Genomic DNA, 26,444 nt, shown 5'->3' on the forward strand with positions numbered 1-26,444 from the left:
CTTTTTTTTTACATTTTTTAAAGCAATATCACACTCGTAGCCTTGCGATATTGCTCCATGCTTGTGCCTATTCGGCCATAGGCACGAGGCCGCAGGCCGAGTGCCGTACTGAAGGAACTCGTTATTAAAGATTTTAAGAACTCTATAAAAACTCCATAGTAACCATATTTGACAACTACCAACCACCTAGTAACACCATAGCAACTACCAAAAATACCTTAGCAACCACCCTGAACACCCTAGCAACGTCTAGAAATGCTCTAGTAACCACCAAAAAACTCTAGCAACCACCCAGAACACCCTAGCAACTGCCTAGCAACCACCCAGAACACCTAGCAACTGCCTAGTAACCACCCAGAACACCCTAGCAACTGCCTAGCAATGCCCTAGCATCCACCCAGAACACCTAGCAACTGCCTAGTAACCACCCAGAACACCTAGCAACTGCCTAGTAACCACCCAGAACACCCTAGCAACTGCCTAGCAACCACCCAGAACACCTAGCAACTGCCTAGCAACCACCCAGAACACCTTAGCAACTGCCTAGCAACACCATAGCAACCACCCAGAAAACCCTAGCAACCACCACGTGGCAACAGCATCTTGCTAAAAACATGCTAGCAACATGCTAATCATGCTAGTATCATGCTAGCAACATGCTAATCAAGCTAGCATCATGCTAATCAAGCTAGCAAAATGCTAATAATGCTAGCATAATGCTACAAACATGCTAATCAAGCTAGCATCATGCTAGCAACATGCTAATCAAGCTAGCATAATGCTAGCAACATGCTAATCAAGCTAGCATCATGCTAGCAACATGCTAATCATGTTAGCATCTAGCTAAAAACATGCTAGCAACATGCTAATCATGTTAACATCAAGCTACCAACATGCTAATCAAGCTAGCATTATGGTAACATAATGCTAATCATGCTAGCATTATGCTACCAATATGCTAATTAAGCTATCACAATGCTATTCAAGCTAGCATCATGGTAATAACATGTTAATCAAGCTAGCATAATACTAGCAACATGCTAATCAAGCTAGCATCATGCTAACAACATGCTAATAAAGCTAGCATAATGCTAGCAACATGCTAATCATGTTATCATCTAGCTAAAAACATGCTAGCAACATGCTAATCATGCTAACATCAAGCTACCAACATGCTAATCAAGCTAGCATCATGCTAACATAATGCTAATCATGCTAGCATCATGCTACCAATATGCTAATTATGCTAGCACAATGATATTCAAGCTAGCATCATGCTAACAACATGTTAATCAAGCTAGCATAATGCTAGCAACATGCTAATCATGTTAGCATCTAACTAAAAACATGCTAGCAAAATGCTAATCATGCTAGCATCATGCTACCAACATGCTAATCATGTTAACAACATGCTAATCATGCTAGCATCATTTTAACAACATGTTAATCATAGTAAATCATGCTGGAATGTGGTAAATCGTAGTAAATCATCTTAGAAACATGGTAAATCGTGGTAAATGATGCTAAAACGTGGTATATCATGGTATCACAACATGTTAATTGTGTTAGCATCTGCCCAGTGGCGAGTTTTGCCACTGCAAGCACCACTTCACATTTTCTTCAGGAAATGTACATTCTAGTTAGTGGTGCTTTTTCAAAGCACCACTAGTATTATTGTCACTCATACTTATTATTCTTATTATTATTATTCTGCCAAAAGTTTGGCGCGTAATGCGCCCCGCACCGTTTGTCACAGACCCCTGAGTGAGGTGTCAAATCGAGCGGCTCATTGAGGAGAGGTGTGCTATATCTTTTCTAAGCGATCGGGTGTACGATGTTCGCACAGCGAACGAAAAAGCGGCCAAAAAAGTCCCATTGACTTAACATGGGGAGTTCTAAAAACATTTGAATCCCAACTGCCGTTTTCACACACACCACTCCAAAGGGCCTGACACCCCTGCGTTTCTCTCCCTCTCTCTCTCCCTCAGAGGATTTATATTATCAAGCAGCCAATAAGTAATGGCCTAAAATCTTCATAGCCACACCCTAGCAACCAGTTACAGCACCCTAGCAACCACTCTGAGCTCCCTAGCAACCACCCTAAACCAATAAATAATATAAAAACATTTTTTTTACATTTTTTAAAGCAATATCACACTCGTAGCCTTGCGATATTGCTCCATGCTTGTGCCTATTCGGCCATAGGCACGAGGCCGCAGGCCGAGTGCCGTACTGAAGGAACTCGTTATTAAAGATTTTAAGAACTCTATAAAAACTCCATAGTAACCATATTTGACAACTACCAACCACCTAGTAACACCATAGCAACTACCAAAAATACCTTAGCAACCACCCTGAACACCCTAGCAACGTCTAGAAATGCTCTATTAACCACCAAAAAACTCTAGCAACCACCCAGAACACCCTAGCAACTGCCTAGCAACCACCCAGAACACCTAGCAACTGCCTAGTAACCACCCAGAACGCCTAGCAACCACCCAGAACACCCTAGCAACTGCCTAGCAACGCCCTAGCATCCACCCAGAATACCATAGCAACTGCCTAGCAACACCATAGCAACCACCTAGCAACCACCCTAGCAACTGTCTAGCAACCACCAAGAATACCCTAGCAACTGCCTAGCAACCACCCAGAACACCTTAGCAACTGCCTAGCAACACCATAGCAACCACCCAGAAAACCCTAGCAACCACCTCGCAACAGCATCTTGCTAGAAACATGCTAGCAACATACTAATCAAGCTAGCATCATGCTAGCAACATGCTAATCAAGCTAGCATCATGCTAGCATCATGCTAATAATGCTAGCATTATGCTAGCAACATGCTAATCAAGCTAGCATAATGCTAGCAACATGCTAATCAAGCTAGCATCATGCTAGCAACATACTAATCAAGCTAGCATTATGCTAGCAACATGCTAATCAAGCTAGCATAATGCTAGCAACATGCTAATCAAGCTAGCATAATGCTCGCAACATGCTAATCATGTTAGCATCTAGCTAAAAACATGCTAGCAACATGCTAATCATGTTAGCATTAAGCTACCAACATGCTAATCAAGCTAGCATCATGCTAATCAAGCTAGCAAAATGCTAATAATGCTAGCATTATGCTACCAACATGCTAATCAAGCTAGCATCATGCTAGCAACATGCTAATCAAGCTAGCATAATGCTAGCAACATGTTAATCAAGCTAGCATAATATTAGCAACATGCTAATCAAGCTAGCATCATGCTAGCTACATGCTAATCAAGCTAGCATAATGCTAGCAACATGCTAATCATGTTAGCATCTAGCTAAAAACATGCTAGCAAAATGCTAATCAAGTTAACATCAAGCTACCAACATGCTAATCAAGCTAGCATCATGCTAACATAATGCTAATCATGCTAGCATCATGCTACCAATATGCTAATTAAGCTAGCACAATGCTATTCAAGCTAGCATCATGCTAACAACATGTTAATCAAGCTAGCATAATGCTAGCAACATGCTAATCATGTTAGCATCTAGCTAAAAACATGCTAGCAAAATGCTAATCATGCTAACATCTTGTTAAAAGCATGTTAACAACATGCTAATCATGCTAGCATCATGCTACCAACATGCTAATCATGTTAACAACATGCTAATCATGCTAGCATCATGCTTAACAACATGTTAATCAAGCTAGCATGATGCTAGCAACATGCTAATCATGCTAGCATCATGCTTAACAACATGTTAATCAAGCTAGCATAATGCTAGCAACATGCTAATCATGTTAGCATCTAGCTAAAAACATGCTAGCAAAATGCTAATCATGCTAACATCTTGTTAAAAGCATGTTAGCAACATGCTAATCATGCTAGCATCATGCTACCAACATGCTAATCATGTTAACAACATGCTAATCATGCCAGCATCATTCTAACAACATGTTAATCATAGTAAATCATGCTGGAATGTGGTAAATCGTAGTAAATCATCTTAGAAACATGGTAAATCGTGGTAAATAATGCTAAAACGTGGTATATCATGGTATCACAACATGTTAATTGTGTTAGCATCTGCCCAGTGGCGAGTTTTGCCACTGCAAGCACCACTTCACATTTTCTTCAGGAAATGTACATTCTAGTTATTAGTGGTGCTTTTTCAAAGCAACACTAGTGTTATTGTCACTCATACTTATTATTCTTATTAGTGGTGCTTTTTCAAAGCACCACTAGTGTTATTGTCACTAAACTTATTATTCTTCTTATTATTATTATTATTCTGCCAAAAGTTTGGCGCGTAATGCGCCCCGCACCGTTTGTCACAGACCCCTGAGTGAGGTGTCAAATCGAGCGGCTCATTGAGGAGAGGTGTGCTATATCTTTTCTAAGCGATCGGGTGTACGATGTTCGCACAGCGGACGAAAAAGCGGCCAAAAAAGTCCCATTGACTTAACATGGGGAGTTCTAAAAACATTTGAATCCCAACTGCCGTTTTCACACACACCACTCCAAAGGGCCTGACACCCCTGCGTTTCTCTCCCTCTCTCTCTCCCTCAGAGGATTTATATTATCAAGCAGCCAATAAGTAATGGCCTAAAATCTTCATAGCCACACCCTAGCAACCAGTTACAGCACCCTAGCAACCACTCTGAGCTCCCTAGCAACCACCCTAAACCAATAAATAATATAAAAACTTTTTTTTTACATTTTTTAAAGCAATATCACACTCGTAGCCTTGCGATATTGCTCCATGCTTGTGCCTATTCGGCCATAGGCACGAGGCCGCAGGCCGAGTGCCGTACTGAAGGAACTCGTTATTAAAGATTTTAAGAACTCTATAAAAACTCCATAGTAACCATATTTGACAACTACCAACCACCTAGTAACACCATAGCAACTACCAAAAATACCTTAGCAACCACCCTGAACACCCTAGCAACGTCTAGAAATGCTCTAGTAACCACCAAAAAACTCTAGCAACCACCCAGAACACCCTAGCAACTGCCTAGCAACCACCCAGAACACCTAGCAACTGCCTAGTAACCACCCAGAACACCCTAGCAACTGCCTAGCAATGCCCTAGCATCCACCCAGAACACCTAGCAACTGCCTAGTAACCACCCAGAACACCTAGCAACTGCCTAGTAACCACCCAGAACACCCTAGCAACTGCCTAGCAACCACCCAGAACACCTAGCAACTGCCTAGCAACCACCCAGAACACCTTAGCAACTGCCTAGCAACACCATAGCAACCACCCAGAAAACCCTAGCAACCACCACGTGGCAACAGCATCTTGCTAAAAACATGCTAGCAACATGCTAATCATGCTAGTATCATGCTAGCAACATGCTAATCAAGCTAGCATCATGCTAATCAAGCTAGCAAAATGCTAATAATGCTAGCATAATGCTACAAACATGCTAATCAAGCTAGCATCATGCTAGCAACATGCTAATCAAGCTAGCATAATGCTAGCAACATGCTAATCAAGCTAGCATCATGCTAGCAACATGCTAATCATGTTAGCATCTAGCTAAAAACATGCTAGCAACATGCTAATCATGTTAACATCAAGCTACCAACATGCTAATCAAGCTAGCATTATGGTAACATAATGCTAATCATGCTAGCATTATGCTACCAATATGCTAATTAAGCTATCACAATGCTATTCAAGCTAGCATCATGGTAATAACATGTTAATCAAGCTAGCATAATACTAGCAACATGCTAATCAAGCTAGCATCATGCTAACAACATGCTAATAAAGCTAGCATAATGCTAGCAACATGCTAATCATGTTATCATCTAGCTAAAAACATGCTAGCAACATGCTAATCATGCTAACATCAAGCTACCAACATGCTAATCAAGCTAGCATCATGCTAACATAATGCTAATCATGCTAGCATCATGCTACCAATATGCTAATTATGCTAGCACAATGATATTCAAGCTAGCATCATGCTAACAACATGTTAATCAAGCTAGCATAATGCTAGCAACATGCTAATCATGTTAGCATCTAACTAAAAACATGCTAGCAAAATGCTAATCATGCTAGCATCATGCTACCAACATGCTAATCATGTTAACAACATGCTAATCATGCTAGCATCATTTTAACAACATGTTAATCATAGTAAATCATGCTGGAATGTGGTAAATCGTAGTAAATCATCTTAGAAACATGGTAAATCGTGGTAAATGATGCTAAAACGTGGTATATCATGGTATCACAACATGTTAATTGTGTTAGCATCTGCCCAGTGGCGAGTTTTGCCACTGCAAGCACCACTTCACATTTTCTTCAGGAAATGTACATTCTAGTTAGTGGTGCTTTTTCAAAGCACCACTAGTATTATTGTCACTCATACTTATTATTCTTATTATTATTATTCTGCCAAAAGTTTGGCGCGTAATGCGCCCCGCACCGTTTGTCACAGACCCCTGAGTGAGGTGTCAAATCGAGCGGCTCATTGAGGAGAGGTGTGCTATATCTTTTCTAAGCGATCGGGTGTACGATGTTCGCACAGCGAACGAAAAAGCGGCCAAAAAAGTCCCATTGACTTAACATGGGGAGTTCTAAAAACATTTGAATCCCAACTGCCGTTTTCACACACACCACTCCAAAGGGCCTGACACCCCTGCGTTTCTCTCCCTCTCTCTCTCCCTCAGAGGATTTATATTATCAAGCAGCCAATAAGTAATGGCCTAAAATCTTCATAGCCACACCCTAGCAACCAGTTACAGCACCCTAGCAACCACTCTGAGCTCCCTAGCAACCACCCTAAACCAATAAATAATATAAAAACATTTTTTTTACATTTTTTAAAGCAATATCACACTCGTAGCCTTGCGATATTGCTCCATGCTTGTGCCTATTCGGCCATAGGCACGAGGCCGCAGGCCGAGTGCCGTACTGAAGGAACTCGTTATTAAAGATTTTAAGAACTCTATAAAAACTCCATAGTAACCATATTTGACAACTACCAACCACCTAGTAACACCATAGCAACTACCAAAAATACCTTAGCAACCACCCTGAACACCCTAGCAACGTCTAGAAATGCTCTATTAACCACCAAAAAACTCTAGCAACCACCCAGAACACCCTAGCAACTGCCTAGCAACCACCCAGAACACCTAGCAACTGCCTAGTAACCACCCAGAACGCCTAGCAACCACCCAGAACACCCTAGCAACTGCCTAGCAACGCCCTAGCATCCACCCAGAATACCATAGCAACTGCCTAGCAACACCATAGCAACCACCTAGCAACCACCCTAGCAACTGTCTAGCAACCACCAAGAATACCCTAGCAACTGCCTAGCAACCACCCAGAACACCTTAGCAACTGCCTAGCAACACCATAGCAACCACCCAGAAAACCCTAGCAACCACCTCGCAACAGCATCTTGCTAGAAACATGCTAGCAACATACTAATCAAGCTAGCATCATGCTAGCAACATGCTAATCAAGCTAGCATCATGCTAGCATCATGCTAATAATGCTAGCATTATGCTAGCAACATGCTAATCAAGCTAGCATAATGCTAGCAACATGCTAATCAAGCTAGCATCATGCTAGCAACATACTAATCAAGCTAGCATTATGCTAGCAACATGCTAATCAAGCTAGCATAATGCTAGCAACATGCTAATCAAGCTAGCATAATGCTCGCAACATGCTAATCATGTTAGCATCTAGCTAAAAACATGCTAGCAACATGCTAATCATGTTAGCATTAAGCTACCAACATGCTAATCAAGCTAGCATCATGCTAATCAAGCTAGCAAAATGCTAATAATGCTAGCATTATGCTACCAACATGCTAATCAAGCTAGCATCATGCTAGCAACATGCTAATCAAGCTAGCATAATGCTAGCAACATGTTAATCAAGCTAGCATAATATTAGCAACATGCTAATCAAGCTAGCATCATGCTAGCTACATGCTAATCAAGCTAGCATAATGCTAGCAACATGCTAATCATGTTAGCATCTAGCTAAAAACATGCTAGCAAAATGCTAATCAAGTTAACATCAAGCTACCAACATGCTAATCAAGCTAGCATCATGCTAACATAATGCTAATCATGCTAGCATCATGCTACCAATATGCTAATTAAGCTAGCACAATGCTATTCAAGCTAGCATCATGCTAACAACATGTTAATCAAGCTAGCATAATGCTAGCAACATGCTAATCATGTTAGCATCTAGCTAAAAACATGCTAGCAAAATGCTAATCATGCTAACATCTTGTTAAAAGCATGTTAACAACATGCTAATCATGCTAGCATCATGCTACCAACATGCTAATCATGTTAACAACATGCTAATCATGCTAGCATCATGCTTAACAACATGTTAATCAAGCTAGCATGATGCTAGCAACATGCTAATCATGCTAGCATCATGCTTAACAACATGTTAATCAAGCTAGCATAATGCTAGCAACATGCTAATCATGTTAGCATCTAGCTAAAAACATGCTAGCAAAATGCTAATCATGCTAACATCTTGTTAAAAGCATGTTAGCAACATGCTAATCATGCTAGCATCATGCTACCAACATGCTAATCATGTTAACAACATGCTAATCATGCCAGCATCATTCTAACAACATGTTAATCATAGTAAATCATGCTGGAATGTGGTAAATCGTAGTAAATCATCTTAGAAACATGGTAAATCGTGGTAAATAATGCTAAAACGTGGTATATCATGGTATCACAACATGTTAATTGTGTTAGCATCTGCCCAGTGGCGAGTTTTGCCACTGCAAGCACCACTTCACATTTTCTTCAGGAAATGTACATTCTAGTTATTAGTGGTGCTTTTTCAAAGCAACACTAGTGTTATTGTCACTCATACTTATTATTCTTATTAGTGGTGCTTTTTCAAAGCACCACTAGTGTTATTGTCACTAAACTTATTATTCTTCTTATTATTATTATTATTCTGCCAAAAGTTTGGCGCGTAATGCGCCCCGCACCGTTTGTCACAGACCCCTGAGTGAGGTGTCAAATCGAGCGGCTCATTGAGGAGAGGTGTGCTATATCTTTTCTAAGCGATCGGGTGTACGATGTTCGCACAGCGGACGAAAAAGCGGCCAAAAAAGTCCCATTGACTTAACATGGGGAGTTCTAAAAACATTTGAATCCCAACTGCCGTTTTCACACACACCACTCCAAAGGGCCTGACACCCCTGCGTTTCTCTCCCTCTCTCTCTCCCTCAGAGGATTTATATTATCAAGCAGCCAATAAGTAATGGCCTAAAATCTTGATAGCCACACCCTAGCAACCAGTTGCAGCACCCTAGCAACCACTAAGAGCTCCCTAGCAACCACCCTAAACCAATAAATAATATAAAAACTTTTTTTTTACATTTTTTAAAGCAATATCACACTCGTAGCCTTGCGATATTGCTCCATGCTTGTGCCTATTCGGCCATAGGCACGAGGCCGCAGGCCGAGTGCCGTACTGAAGGAACTCGTTATTAAAGATTTTAAGAACTCTATAAAAACTCCATAGTAACCATATTTGACAACTACCAACCACCTAGTAACACCATAGCAACTACCAAAAATACCTTAGCAACCACCCTGAACACCCTAGCAACGTCTAGAAATGCTCTAGTAACCACCAAAAAACTCTAGCAACCACCCAGAACACCCTAGCAACTGCCTAGCAACCACCCAGAACACCTAGCAACTGCCTAGTAACCACCCAGAACGCCTAGCAACCACCCAGAACACCCTAGCAACTGCCTAGCAACGCCCTAGCATCCACCCAGAATACCATAGCAACTGCCTAGCAACACCATAGCAACCACCTAGCAACCACCAAGAATACCCTAACAACTGCCTAGCAACCACCCAGAACACCTTAGCAACTGCCTAGCAACACCATAGCAACCACCCAGAAAACCCTAGCAACCACCACCTGGCAACAGCATCTTTGCTAAAAACATGCTAGCAACATACTAATCATGCTAGTATCATGCTAGCAACATGCTAATCAAGCTAGCATCATGCTAGCATCATGCTAATCAAGCTAGCATAATGCTAATAATGCTAGCATAATGCTACCAACATGCTAATCAAGCTAGCATCATGCTAGCTACATGCTAATCAAGCTAGCATAATGCTAGCAACATGCTAATCAAGCTAGCATCATGCTAGCAACATGCTAATCAAGCTAGCATAATGCTAGCAACATGCTAATCATGTTAGCTTCTAGCTAAAAACATGCTAGCAACATGCTAATCATGCTAACATCAAGCTACCAACATGCTAATCAAGCTAGCATTATGCTAACATAATGCTAATCATGCTAGCATCATGCTACCAATATGCTAATTAAGCTATCACAATGCTATTCAAGCTAGCATCATGTTAACAACATGCTAATCAAGCTAGCATAATGCTAGCAATATGCTAATCATGTTAGCATCTAGCTAAAAACATGCTAGCAACATGCTAATCATGCTAACATTAAGCTACCAACATGCTAATCAAGCTAGCATCATGCTAACATAATGCTAATCATGCTAGCATCATGCTACCAATATGCTAATTAAGCTAGCACAATGATATTCAAGCTAGCATCATGCTAACAACATGTTAATCAAGCTAGCATAATACTAGCAACATGCTAATCAGGCTAGCATCATGCTAACAACATGCTAATCAAGCTAGCATAATGCTAATCATGTTAGCATCTAGCTAAAAACATGCTAGCAACATGCTAATCATGCTAACATCAAGCTACCAACATGCTAATCAAGCTAGCATAATGCCAACATAATGCTAATCATGCTAGCATCATGCTACCAATATGCTAATTAAGCTAGCACAATGATATTCAAGCTAGCATCATGCTAACAACATGTTAATCAAGCTAGCATAATGCTAGCAACATGCTAATCATGTTAGCATCTAACTAAAAACATGCTAGCAAAATGCTAATCATGCTAGCATCATGCTACCAACATGCTAATCATGTTAACAACATGCTAATCATGCTAGCATCATTTTAACAACATGTTAATCATAGTAAATCATGCTGGAATGTGGTAAATCGTAGTAAATCATCTTAGAAACATGGTAAATCGTGGTAAATAATGCTAAAACGTGGTATATCATGGTATCACAACATGTTAATTGTGTTAGCATCTGCCCAGTGGCGAGTTTTGCCACTGCAAGCACCACTTCACATTTTCTTCAGGAAATGTACATTCTAGTGTTGTGATTACTATTCACCTAGACAAAACTTCGGCGCTTAACTCACCCCACAGCGTTTGTCACAGACCCCTGAATGAGGTGTCAAATCGATCGGTTTATTGAGGAGAGGTGTGCTATGACTTTTATAAGTGATCGGGTGTACGATGTTCGTCTGGCGGGGGAAAAATTTGCAGAAAAATGTCCCATAGACTTAACATAGGCACAAATTTAGCAAAATCATATCTTTGGCTCAGAAGGTCATAGAGCCTTGGGGTTGGGCTCTTTTGATTCATCCTATCAAGCAGCCAATAAGTAGTGACATAACAACTTCATAGCCATGCCCTAGCAACCAGTTACAGGCCCCTAGCAACCATTGAACAACATTTACAAGCCATATCTCAGCATCAAAACATTGTAAAAACACAGAGTTGGGCATTTTTTTACCCAGACCTGCAAATACTCTTTAAATATGACCCCATAAACTGTATAAACAAACCTTAGCAACCATTTGGCGTACCCTAGCAACCGTACAAACACATGAATGAGCTATATCTCAGCACCAAAACATCATATAGACATGGGGGTGTGCTTGTTTGTTTCGGTTGGGAAACCAGTCTGTAAATATCATCATGGTAACTGTGTAACCACACCTTAGCAACCGTTTAAAGCTACCTAGCAACCATATTGCAACATATAGAAGCCATATTTCAGCTCCACAACATCGTACAGACATGGTTGTTGGCTCGAATGCAATCATGTACAACACCGTAGCAACCGAGTGGCGAATTTTGCCACTGCAAGCACCACTTCACATTTTCTTCAGGAAATGTACATTCTAGTTATTCTTATTATTATTCTGCCAAAAGTTTGGCGCGTAATGCGCCCCGCACCGTTTGTCACAGACCCCTGAGTGAGGTGTCAAATCGAGCGGCTCATTGAGGAGAGGTGTGCTATATCTTTTCTAAGCGATCGGGTGTACGATGTTCGCACAGCGGACGAAAAAGCGGCCAAAAAAGTCCCATTGACTTAACATGGGGAGTTCTAAAAACATTTGAATCCCAACTGCCGTTTTCACACACACCACTCCAAAGGGCCTGACACCCCTGCGTTTCTCTCCCTCTCTCTCTCCCTCAGAGGATTTATATTATCAAGCAGCCAATAAGTAATGGCCTAAAATCTTCATAGCCACACCCTAGCAACCAGTTACAGCACCCTAGCAACCACTCTGAGCTCCCTAGCAACCACCCTAAACCAATAAATAATATAAAAACTTTTTTTTTACATTTTTTAAAGCAATATCACACTCGTAGCCTTGCGATATTGCTCCATGCTTGTGCCTATTCGGCCATAGGCACGAGGCCGCAGGCCGAGTGCCGTACTGAAGGAACTCGTTATTAAAGATTTTAAGAACTCTATAAAAACTCCATAGTAACCATATTTGACAACTACCAACCACCTAGTAACACCATAGCAACTACCAAAAATACCTTAGCAACCACCCTGAACACCCTAGCAACGTCTAGAAATGCTCTAGTAACCACCAAAAAACTCTAGCAACCACCCAGAACACCCTAGCAACTGCCTAGCAACCACCCAGAACACCTAGCAACTGCCTAGTAACCACCCAGAACACCCTAGCAACTGCCTAGCAATGCCCTAGCATCCACCCAGAATGCCATAGCAACTGCCTAGCAACACCATAGCAACCACCTAGCAATGCCCTAGCAACCACCAAGAATACCCTAGCAACTGCCTAGCAACCACCAAGAATACCCTAGCAACTGCCTAGCAACCACCCAGAACACCTTAGCAACTGCCTAGCAACACCATAGCAACCACCCAGAAAACCCTAGCAACCACCACCTGGCAACAGCATCTTGCTAAAAACATGCTAGCAACATACTAATCATGCTAGCAACAAGCTAGCAACATGCTAATAATGCTAGCATTATGCTACCAACATGCTAATCAAGCTAGCATCATGCTAGCAACATGCTAATCAAGCTATCATAATGCTAGCAAAATGCTAATCAAGCTAGCATCATGCTAGCAACATGCTAATCAAGCTAGCATTATGCTAGCAACATGCTAATCATGTTAGCGTCTAGCTAAAAACATGCTAGCAACATGCTAATCATGGTAGCATCAAGCTACCAACATGCTAATCAAGCTAGCATCATGCTAGCAACATGCTAATCAAGCTAGCATCATGCTAGGAACATGCTAATCAAGCTAGCATAATGCTAGAAACATGCTAATCATGTTAGTGTCTAGCTAAAAACATGCTAATCATGCTAGCATCAAGCTACCAACATGCTAATCAAGCTAGCATCATGCTAACATAATGCTAATCAAGCTAGCATCATGCTAACATAATGCTAATCAAGCTAGCATTATGCTACCAATATGCTAATTAAGCTAGCATCATGCTAGCAAAATGCTATTCAAGCTAGCATTATGCTAACAACATGTTAATCAAGCTAGCATAATGCTAGCAACATGCTAATCATGTTAGCATCTGGCTAAAAACATGCTAGCAAAATGCTAATCATGCTAACATCTTGTTAAAAGCATGCTAGCAACATGCTAATCATGCTAGCATCATGCTACCAACATGCTAATCATGTTAACAACATGCTAATCATGCTAGCATCATTTTAACAACATGTTAATCATAGTAAATCCTGCTGGATTGTGGTAAATCGTAGTAAATCATCTTAGAAACATGGTAAATCGTGGTAAATAATGTTAAACCGTGGTATATCATGGTATCACAACATGTTAATTGTGTTAGCATCTGCCCAGTGGCGAGTTTTGCCACTGCAAGCACCACTTCACATTTTCTTCAGGAAATGTACATTCTAGTTTTTATTATTATTATTATTCTGGACAAAGTTTGGCGCGTAATGCGCCCCGCACCGTTTGTCACAGACCCCTGAGTGAGGTGTCAAATCGAGCGGCTCATTGAGGAGAGGTGTGCTATATCTTTTCTAAGCGATCGGGTGTACGATGTTCGCACAGCGGACGAAAAAGCGGCCAAAAAAGTCCCATTGACTTAACATGGGGAGTTCTAAAAACATTTGAATCCCAACTGCCGTTTTCACACACACCACTCCAAAGGGCCTGACACCCCTGCGTTTCTCTCCCTCTCTCTCTCCCTCAGAGGATTTATATTATCAAGCAGCCAATAAGTAATGGCCTAAAATCTTGATAGCCACACCCTAGCAACCAGTTACAGCACCCTAGCAACCACTCTGAGCTCCCTAGCAACCACCCTAAACCAATAAATAATATAAAAACTTTTTTTTTACATTTTTTAAAGCAATATCACACTCGTAGCCTTGCGATATTGCTCCATGCTTGTGCCTATTCGGCCATAGGCACGAGGCCGCAGGCCGAGTGCCGTACTGAAGGAACTCGTTATTAAAGATTTTAAGAACTCTATAAAAACTCCATAGTAACCATATTTGACAACTACCAACCACCTAGTAACACCATAGCAACTACCAAAAATACCTTAGCAACCACCCTGAACACCCTAGCAACGTCTAGAAATGCTCTATTAACCACCAAAAAACTCTAGCAACCACCCAGAACACCCTAGCAACTGCCTAGCAACGACCCAGAACACCTAGCAACTGCCTAGTAACCACCCAGAACGCCTAGCAACCACCCAGAACACCCTAGCAACTGCCTAGCAACGCCCTAGCATCCACCCAGAATACCATAGCAACTGCCTAGCAACACCATAGCAACCACCTAGCAACCACCAAGAATACCCTAGCAACTGCCTAGCAACCACCCAGAACACCTTAGCAACTGCCTAGCAACACCATAGCAACCACCCAGAAAACCCTAGCAACCACCACCTGGCAACAGCATCTTACTAAAAACATGCTAGCAACATACTAATCATGCTAGTATCATGCTAGCAACATGCTAATCAAGCTAGCATCATGCTAGCATGATGCTAATCAAGCTAACAAAATGCTAATAATGCTAGCATAATGCTACCAACATGCTAATCAAGCTAGCATCATGCTAGCAACATGCTAATCAAGCTAGCATAATGCTAGCAACATGCTAATCAAGCTAGCATCATGCTAGCAACATGCTAATCAAGCTAGCATCATGCTAGCAAGATGCTAATCAAGCTAGCATAATGCTAGCAACATGCTAATCATGTTAGCATCTAGCTAAAAACATGCTAGCAACATGCTAATCATGCTAACATCAAGCTACCAACATGCTAATCAAGCTAGCATTATGCTAACATAATGTTAATCATGCTAGCATCATGCTACCAATATGCTAATTAAGTTATCACAATGCTATTCAAGCTAGCATCATGCTAACAACATGTTAATCAAGCTAGCATAATACTAGCAACATGCTAATCAAGCTAGCATCATGCTAACAACATGCTAATCAAGCTAGCATAATGCTAGCAACATGCTAATCATGTTAGCATCTAGCTAAAAACATGCTAGCAACATGCTAATAATGCTAACATCAAGCCACCAACATGCTAATCAAGCTAGCATCATGCTAACATAATGCTAATCATGCTAGCATCATGCTACCAATATGCTAATTAAGCTAGCACAATGCTATTCAAGCTAGCATCATGCTAACAACATGTTAATCAAGCTAGCATAATGCTAGCAACATGCTAATCATGTTAGCATCTAGCTAAAAACATGCTAGCAAAATGCTAATCATGCTAGCATCATGCTACCAACATGCTAATCATGTTAACAACATGCTAATCATGCTAGCATCATTTTAACAACATGTTAATCATAGTAAATCATGCTGGAATGTGGTAAATCGTAGTAAATCATCTTAGAAACATGGTAAATCGTGGTAAATAATGCTAAAACGTGGTATATCATGGTATCACAACATGTTAATTGTGTTAGCATTCAGCCCAGTGGCGAGTTTTGCCACTGCAAGCACCACTTCACATTTTCTTCAGGAAATGTACATTCTAGTTATTATTATTATTATTCTGCCAAAAGTTTGGCGCGTAATGCGCCCCGCACCGTTTGTCACAGACCCCTGAGTGAGGTGTCAAAACGAGCGGCTCATTGAGGAGAGGTGTGCTATATCTTTTCTAAGCGATCGGGTGTACGATGTTCGCACAGCGGACGAAAAAGCGGCCAAAAAAGTCCCATTGACTTAACATGGGGAGTTCTAAAAACATTTGAATCCCAACTGCCGTTTTCACACACACCACTCCAAAGGGCCTGACACCCCTGCGTTTCTCTCCCTCTCTCTCTCCCTCAGAGGATTTATATTATCAAGCAGCCAATAAGTAATGGCCTAAAATCTTCATAGCCACACCCTAGCAACCAGGTACAGCACCCTAGCAACCACTCTGAGCTCCCTAGCAACCACCCTAAACCAATAAATAATATAAAAACATTTTTTTTACATTTTTTAAAGCAATATCACACTCGTAGCCTTGCGATATTGCTCCATGCTTGTGCCTATTCGGCCATAGGCACGAGGCCGCAGGCCGAGTGCCGTACTGAAGGAACTCGTTATTAAAGATTTTAAGAACTCTATAAAAACTCCATAGTAACCATATTTGACAACTACCAACCACCTAGTAACACCATAGCAACTACCAAAAATACCTTAGCAACCACCCTGAACACCCTAGCAACGTCTAGAAATGCTCTAGTAACCACCAAAAAACTCTAGCAACCACCCAGAACACCCTAGCAACTGCCTAGCAACCACCCAGAACACCTAGCAACTGCCTAGTAACCACCCAGAACGCCTAGCAACCACCCAGAACACCCTAGCAACTGCCTAGCAACGCCCTAGCATCCACCCAGAATACCATAGCAACTGCCTAGCAACACCATAGCAGCCACCTAGCAACCACCAAGAATACCCTAGCAACTGCCTAGCAACCACCCAGAACACCTTAGCAACTGCCTAGCAACACCATAGCAACCACCCAGAAAACCCTAGCAACCACCACCTGGCAACAGCATCTTTGCTAAAAACATGCTAGCAACACACTAATCATGCTAGTATCATGCTAGCAACATGCTAATCAAGCTAACATCATGCTAGCATCATGCTAATCAAGCTAACATAATGCTAATAATGCTAGCATAATGCTACCAACATGTTAATCAAGCTAGCATCATGCTAGCAACATGCTAATCAAGCTAGCATAATGCTAGCAACATGCTAATCAAGCTAGCATTATGCTAGCAACATGCTAATCAAGCTAGCATAATGCTAGCAACATGCTAATCATGTTAGCATCTAGCTAAAAACATGCTAGCAACATGCTAATCATGCTAACATCAAGCTACCAACATGCTAATCAAGCTAGCATTATGCTAACATAATTCTAATCATGCTAGCATCATGCTACCAATATGCTAATTAAGCTATCACAATGCTATTCAAGCTAGCATCATGTTAACAACATGCTAATCAAGCTAGCATAATGCTAGCAACATGCTAATCATGTTAGCATCTAACTAAAAACATGCTAGCAACATGCTAATCATGCTAACATCAAGCTACCAACATGCTAATCAAGCTAGCATCATGCTAACATAATGCTAATCATGCTAGCATCATGCTACCAATATGCTAATTAAGCTAGCACAATGATATTCAAGCTAGCATCATGCTAACAACATGTTAATCAAGCTAGCATAATGCTAGCAACATGCTAATCATGTTAGCATCTAACTAAAAACATGCTAGCAAAATGCTAATCATGCTAGCATCATGCTACCAACATGCTAATCATGTTAACAACATGCTAATCATGCTACCATCATTTTAACAACATGTTAATCATAGTAAATCATGCTGGAATGTGGTAAATCGTAGTAAATCATCTTAGAAACATGGTAAATCGTGGTAAATAATGCTAAAACGTGGTATATCATGGTATCACAACATGTTAGTTGTGTTAGCATCTGCCCAGTGACGAGTTTTGCCACTGCAAGCACCACTTCACATTTTCTTCAGGAAATGTACATTCTAGTTATTATTATTATCTTCCCCATTCTTAAGAAGTCCATGAACATGTCATGCCACATTGCACTGTTTTTTAGACTTGTTATGGACAACAACACTTATCGTGTTATCGTAAACAGTGTTATCGTAAGCAGTACGTCACCGTTCATTCTTCATGTCTGTGGAAACACGTGGCCGATTTGCGGCAGGCTCCAGATCGCCTAGCTGAGAACAGGCCCTGGCTCCAGAACATGAATAATTCTAGTGGAAAACGGGTAAAACTTGTTCTTGTTCTTGGTCTTAGAGGTCTTGTATGGGCTGGGTTCTACTGGAAGTCAGGTATTGCTTGATGGTTTTAGAGAGTGTGGTATTGGTCTGGATCTTAGGGCACCTGGTATTAGTGTGGGCCTTATGAGGTCTGTTCTTATGGGATTTTTGTCTGTTTGTCTAAGAGGGTCTGATATTTGTCAGGATCTTAGGGAGTTGAGTGCTGGTCTAGGTCTGGATCTTAGAGGGTATGGTTTTGGCCTGGGACTTAGGGGGTCTTGTATTGGTCTGGATTATGGGGGTCTGGTATTGGTCTGAGTCTTACGAAATCTAGTATTGGTCCCAGTTGTTTGGGTCTGGTGTTGTCTGTGTATAGACTTCATAGAGTCTGGTACTGATCTAGTGTTGGTCCTGGTATTAGTCTGGATCTTACAGGGTGTGGTTTTGTCTGTACTCTGGGGGGTGGTTCATGAGTGTCCTGCAGGGGCATCCAATCCTGCTCATAGAAGGTCAATGTCTTGCACAGTTTTCCTCCAGCTTGCCCCAATACAGATCCCTGGTGGTTTCTAATAATCCTGAAGATCTTGATTAGTTTGTTCAGGTATGTTTAATTAGGGTTTTAGGTAAACTCTGCAAGCCAATGGCACACCAGGAACAGGATTGGACATCAAGCATGAGTTTAAGACTTAATTGATCCCACCTCTAAATGTGTATCTCTTTCAGTCTTGAATGCTGTAATTTCCACATAATATGAGTACTAATGAGACATGATCAGCCCTGAACTGACTGACGGTCATGTTTCCATCACTGCGGCTTTGTATCTTTAGTCAGAATGACCTTATGTTGGACTCACTCACCTCAGTTGCCCTGTGTACCATCACACATCTGTCTTTCCTTTCCACTGAACTCATAATTTCTCTGTCTGATTGTGATGTGTTCTTGTGGAGTGACCACGTAGATTTCTTGCATCAGTGAGTGTGCTAACTCAAACGGCATATGCTGTTTTTCTTTAACCCCTTTGAATATTTGAGCTTGAGCAATCATCGCTGATTCAGGTGTATAAAACAGGCCCATCAATCTCAGAGAGCATGCTGACCCTCTCCAAAACATGTGAGTCCAATTAGAGCCGGACACAGAGGAGTCTGAATGTAATTGGTGTGAACGCATTCTCACAAAATCACAGCAGCCTCTTCTGCTCCAGCAGATAAAGTTCTGCACAAACATCACTGAGAAAACATGGAAAAATCATCTCCACAAATCACAGTGTTATTGTGGTAATATTAAGGAGATGCTCATACACACATACACATAAAAAACATTCAAATGCACACTGAGATGTTCAAATCTGTGTTTGATATCCACACACATTTATGCAGAACTATTGCAAGATAGATTTTGTTAGATTTTATTATTGTTTTTCACAGTATAAAACATTTGATATGATCTTAAAGAAATTATTCTTTGTGTTGGACACTGGATTTTTATTGGAAGTACTTTATAAGTCAGTTCTCTATGGAAGAACATTTGTGCCACATTAAAAAAAAAAACATAATTTTTTTTTAATAATTATAATATAAAAATTTGAAATTATGACAAGTCAATTATGATAACTTACATACAATGTAATAATTCTAACAGTTAAAATCTTTTGTCATAATTAGTGTATGACTTTTATTTCATAGTTTTGACTTTTTATGTTGACAAAAAGTCGAAATTATGACATACAACACAATTACAATTTTATATAATTTATAATTTTGACTTAATATATCAATATCTCTGTATGTCAAACTTTTATTTTTATGTCATTTTTTATGTCATATTTATAATTTACCAAAGCATGTTTTTTTCTTATGTGGCGGAAACGGGCTTCCATAGTTTTCTTCAAGTTCACAACAGGTGTCCTTGCAGAGTAATAGGTTTATTTCATCACATCACGTGCAAAACACCACATATTCATAGCCAATAAGAACATATTTGATGTTTCATATGCAGTTTTGAGGAGTGGGATTTTGGAATTTAGATTTCACTGTGGATGGTGAGTGGGATTTTGGAATTTAGATTTCACAGTGGATGGGGCAACTAACAGGGACAAACAGAAGAAGAAAGTGATAAACAAAAAATGTCCTGCCACTCAAAGTGGTTGTGGCTGGTTAGGAAAAAAAAACTAAAATTTACTCAGAATTATAGCTTTTTTGCTTCATTTCATTACACCTGATTAGGGAATTTTTTTTTGTAAATGTCCAAATATGTTTTGTATGTATAAAGCTGTAATTGACCCTTTGCAAAGACCCACCCCCCTTAGTTACGGTTACTAAGTCCGACAAGCCATGGCGCTCTCACATCATGTTCTCTCATGCAGTGAAAAATACATCGCGGAGCAAAGGGTAACTGAGGTAACACTTTATTTTGATAGTCCACTTTAGACATTCTACTAGCAATAAGTAACTTTGCAACTACAGGTGCTGGTCATAAAATTAGAATATCATCAAAAAGTTGATTTATTTCAAGAATTCAACTTAACAGGTGAAACTAATATATTATTTAGACTCATTACATGCAAAGTGAGATATTTCAAGCCTTTATTTGTTATAATTTTGATGATTATGGCTTACAGCTTATGAAACCCACGAAATCAAAATCCCAGAAAATTAGAATATTACATGAAATCAGACAGTAATTACACAGTAATACCATGGTCATTGAACCAGGTTTTGGTTCTTTTGGCAGTGTGGGGAGGTGCAAATCCTGCTGGAAAATGAAGTCAGCATCTCTATAAAGCTTGTCTGCTGAAGGAAGCATGAAGTGCTCTGAAAATGTCCTGGTTAAAATGGCTCCCCAAACCAACACAGACTGTGGAAACTTCACACTGGACTTCAAGCATCTTGGATTGTGTGCCTCACCATTCTTCCTCCAGACTCTGGGACCTTGGTTTCCAAATGAGATGCAAAATTTGCTCTCATCAGAAAAGAGGACTTTGGTCCACTGTGCTTTATTAAATCCAGAGTCAACGCAGCCGTCTACCAGGACATTTTCAGAGCACTTCATGCTTGCATGCAATGCTTCCTTCATTTTCCAGCAGGATTTGCACCTGCCCACACTGCCAAAAGAACCAAAACCTGGTTCAATGACCATGGCATTACTGTGTAATTACTGTGTGATTTCATGTAATATTCAAATTTTCTGGGATTTTGATTTCGTGGGTTTCATAAGCTGTAAGCCATAATTATCAAAATTATAACAAATAAAGGCTTGAAATATCTCACTTTGCATGTAATGAGTCTATATAATATATTAGTTTCACCTGTTAAGTTGAATTCTTGAAATAAATCAACTTTTTGATGATATTCAAATTTTATGACCAGCACCTGTACATGTCAACCTACTGTCATTAGAGTATTAGTAGACTGTCTGCTTAATATCTGCTAACTCTTTATTTGAATGCTCCCCGACAGACATTCTACTGACTATAAATAACTTGGCAGCTACAAGTCAACTTATTCTACTAACCCTAACCCTAACACCTAACCATAACTTAACAGGTACTATTTAATGTGTTTTGACAGATCGCAGTAGCGCCTCAGTTCAAGCGGCACATGAACCGATCATCTCTTCCTACTAGCTATAGCACAAAATAAACCTGAATAAACATCAAAAGGAATGTTGTTTCAACTGCGGAAAGACACATTAAATTAATACACACCATTTTTCAAGTCCAAGTCCACCAACGTTAATCTAGTAACTCTCCTGTCTGGTTTGTTTGTTGGACAAAATGGCAGATTCGCCTGTCATTCAAACTCCCGGCGAAAGGTGAACTGTGCTGCATAACGAATAAACGATGAAAGCAATAAAATGTCATCTGTCCAAATCTCATCTGCTCGCCCACAGAAACTGTCCAATCAGTATGCTTGCTCATCCTAAATGACATCTCCCTGAGAACATGAGAGCTAATGAAATAACCATCAGTCTGTCATTAGAGGGCCCGGCCAAAGCTCATGCAGCACCTGTGCAGCACTGCGGGACTCTACACCCACTCTGTGTGTGTATGTATGCAGGGATGCATGTTTGCATAATTTGGAGTGACAGACAAAAGATCTATTCTTGCCCTTTTCCCTCCATGACTCTTCTTGCCCCTCACACTAAGGCAATCGCAAGACCTCGTGAGACCGCGGGAGCACATAAACCTGCTGACCGCATGTGATGCTGCCACTGCAGCTCATCTTCACCGATTTACCAGATATTGCTAAGAAATAGTTGCCCGCCTTGTTTCTCCCTCTTCTTCGCTGCGTGTAAGCTGACAGCAGATGGTGTTTTAATAAAGTCCAGTAGGAATATGTGTGTGTGTGTAAACAGACAGCGTAGTGCCAGCTTAGTAATTGCTGGGCACTCTTACAGAGCACAGACAAACTGAGGCGAGGAGGATTCCAACAATCACACACACGCAGATATTCCTACCCACGAACACACACACTCACACCTTGCAGCTGTAGCCAAAAAAGCGCAGCTGCCGCTGGGAGACGGGGAGAGAGTTAGAGAAGGAAATATAGACTGAGAGAGGGTGGGTCTGCGCTTTAGGCCAGCGCGTCGGCCCCTGATGGCTCCGCTGGCTGAGACCCAGCTTGGGTCGGCCCCTCCGACTCGCTGCAGAACACTTTGCTGTGCTCCTCACGAGTGTGTGAATGATCCCGTTCCAGTACATAAATGACAAAACCACTGCAATTCACAGCTTCTCTTTGGAAAAAAAAAAAAAGTCTTGTTGGACAGTGTGTTTAGTTCTGCCTGTCATGCAGGTCTTGTGTCAGGTACGTCTAATCCATATATGCAGAGTTTTGGTTTCTCTAATTCCAGGTTTTGACTTTAAAGTCTAAGGGCCTTATTTTAACGATCTGAGCGCATGGTCTAAAGCGCGTCTAAAGTGCAAGTGCACTTAGGGCGTGTCCGAATCCACTTTTGCTAGTTTAACGATGGGAAAAATGGTCGGCGTGTCTAAAAGGGTTGTCCCTATTCTCTGAAAGAGTAATGGGTGTGTTTTGGGGCGTAACGTGCAATAAACCAATCAGAGTCTCATCTCCCATTCCCTTTAAAAGCCAGTTGCCCTTGCGCCATGGCGGATTCGCTATTTACATGGCGGAATTTACAAGCGGAAAAACTAAACGCTTCACCAGAGAGCAAACGGATTTGCTCGCACACGCAGACTATCCACAGGACAAGCCGGATTCCACCATATCTTTATGTACACAATAATAATCTTTTACATTGTAATCCTTTTATTTTTAATATTTGATTTCAGACCAGCACGCCCATGGGCGTACAAATGGGCACAAATGCATTTGCTATTTAAACAACTTGGCGCAGGACGTGAAAATGATAACTGCGTCGGGCTGAAACTAGCAAAAAACACTTGCGTCGCGCCTGCCGTCGCATTGCGCCAGGTATATGATAGGGCCCTAACTCTAAATCACCTCAACACACAAACACAAACCTGTACAAACAATAATCCTCTGTAATGGATCTGTTTGTTTGTGTGTGTGCTTGATTTGTCGGGTTTTTACATGTTGGGAGCGGCAGCATTTTATCATGTGCCTGCAGGCCTGCCTGTCACTCGCTGCAATGACACCTCCAGCATTCCCTTCTACTGCAGTTTGTTTTCCGTATTACTTCTATAAAGCACAGGTTAAGATAGCAACAGGCTATTTAGGACAAAACATGTTTATATGCTTCAAAAACATATAAACACAAAGCCAAGTGCATTAGCAGACACATTAAACTGTGTTCCTTTTTTTTAAATCAACCCTGTTACACCATAATGCCCATCCCCATTATTATTACTTGTGACTCCCAGGAAAGTAAAATCATTTGGATAATTTCTACAGCATGACAGCAAGACAAGTAAATCATCTTGTTCTAATTTTCACTTTTTTATTACTATAAAATTTTACTGTTGACAAAATTCAGTCACCCAAGTTTTTTTTTTTTAACGCCACTACAAATATATTTTGTATGAATATCTGAACATCCAATATATCAAAAGAAAGCTGCTCTTAAACAACAACAACACAATTGTCCTAGCTTCATTCATTCTTTTTGATCAACACTCGAATGAGGGTAAGTTTCATAAAAAAGAAACATTTTGAACAAAAGGCTACATTTGTATTTTTTTTTTCAAAGGCAACATCCGGATTGGATTCATAACGATGATCAAAACATAGATGGAGCAGATCGCTTTCATCAACACCCCCAAAGCTTTCACAGTCCTATACGTCTTCCTGGGTCGACATTTCATTCGTTAACGTTAGGCAGTTTTTATTTATATGCTGTTTTATGTTTGATGATATTGTGCATAAGCAATGTATTTATCACTTGTTTCTGATTCTTTTTCACCTGTTTTGATCTCCTCTTTCAAAAGAGACGCAGGATACCGCATAACAGTGATGAACGGAAATTCCTGTCAATGGTGGTGAAAGCGTTATGTCATATATGATGTAGAATTCCATCAATGGCGGGGAAAGAGTTAAAAGAAAACAATTTTTCATATACAGGAGTTTAAAAGTACATTGTAAACTTTATATTATAAGCAAACATCATGAATCCATATTCCAAACCGTGTTTTTGTCTTATCCAATACGGTACACCTATAATAAGTGTTTATATTCAGACTATTTTAGACTGGGCGGGACGACAACTGCTACAGAATAGCCTGCGTTACTCGCCATTATCACAAACAGAAAGAAGTAGCTCCGGCTACAATGTTATTCCACAAGACTCATGCAGTGTTTGTTTAACCACTAGAGTGTTGAAAGTTACATAGTCAACTTTTAATAATAACTACAGTACAAAGAAAAAAAAATCAACAATTAGCAATCTGTTATGTTGTATGGATAATTTTATTCTTAATTTATCCTATTATTTATTTATCCCTTTATTTTGGTCCTAATATTTGTTAATACGCTTTTCTTTTTTTCCTTTTTTTTTTCTTTTTCAAAATGTTTTTCCTATTACATTCGCAAAGTAATTTTGTGATAGATTGAACTACACTGTATTTTTTTTGTAATTTGTAATGTTTTAAATAATACATTTTACAAGAAAATACTATTTCATTCTTTCTACTTTAAAATGAATTTTTAAGTCAATGTGTTACTTCCCATTTCTTTGTAATTATTTGTGAAATTTACTAGTAATTTCTGAGTGAAAATTGTTTCAAAGTAAATCCTTCCAAATTGTTTTCAGTGTATATGATTCCAACGTCTTTTAAAGCTACGGTGTCTGATGGCATTATTATTCCACACGTGTGGAATATGTCGGGTTTACAACGAGTTAAAGCAAAAATGTCTTGTTTTGGCAGAGTCTCAGATTTTAAATGGCATTAGTTACATTTTAATTACACCCCGGCCTGCTAAATGGGTGATCATAGACAGGTAGTTGTGCATTAAATCCATACGAAATTTTAGAAACATTTGCCCAGAGGCCAAGACACAAACAGCAGCAAATGGCTCTGACATTTTTGCTGATAAGCCCAAACTACTCATTCATGTTGAAACACAACCGTTTCACCTGACACACTGAACCATTCTCTGACCCCTCTCTCACACAGTTCTGGACCTGAGGAGTCCGTTGAGGGCCCTGTGGGCATGAGAGTTCAGGAGCTGGGCTAAAAGAACTTGAGTTATGAACGGGAGTTCTCTCTTCACTGGGAGCTGACAAGAGAACCATACCGCCGAGCTCTGGGGCTCTCTGAGGTAAGCAACCCATCTCCGTCACCAAGCCTAGCTTCTCTGACCCATCTATTCTCCTGTAGTCAGCTGCCCAGCAGGGTCAGGCCCGAAACATTAATCTTCAGCGGGCAAGAGGCGTGTTTGGGCAGCCAGAGAAGGCGAGGGTAAGGAGCGGTGTTCCTCTGCGTTTAAAATGAAAGAAAAAGATGATTGTAAGTGGGTCAAGAGCTCC

Source organism: Leuciscus leuciscus (genome assembly GCF_965113295.1).
Source record: "Leuciscus leuciscus genome assembly, chromosome: 11".
Taxonomy (NCBI): domain Eukaryota; kingdom Metazoa; phylum Chordata; class Actinopteri; order Cypriniformes; family Leuciscidae; genus Leuciscus; species Leuciscus leuciscus.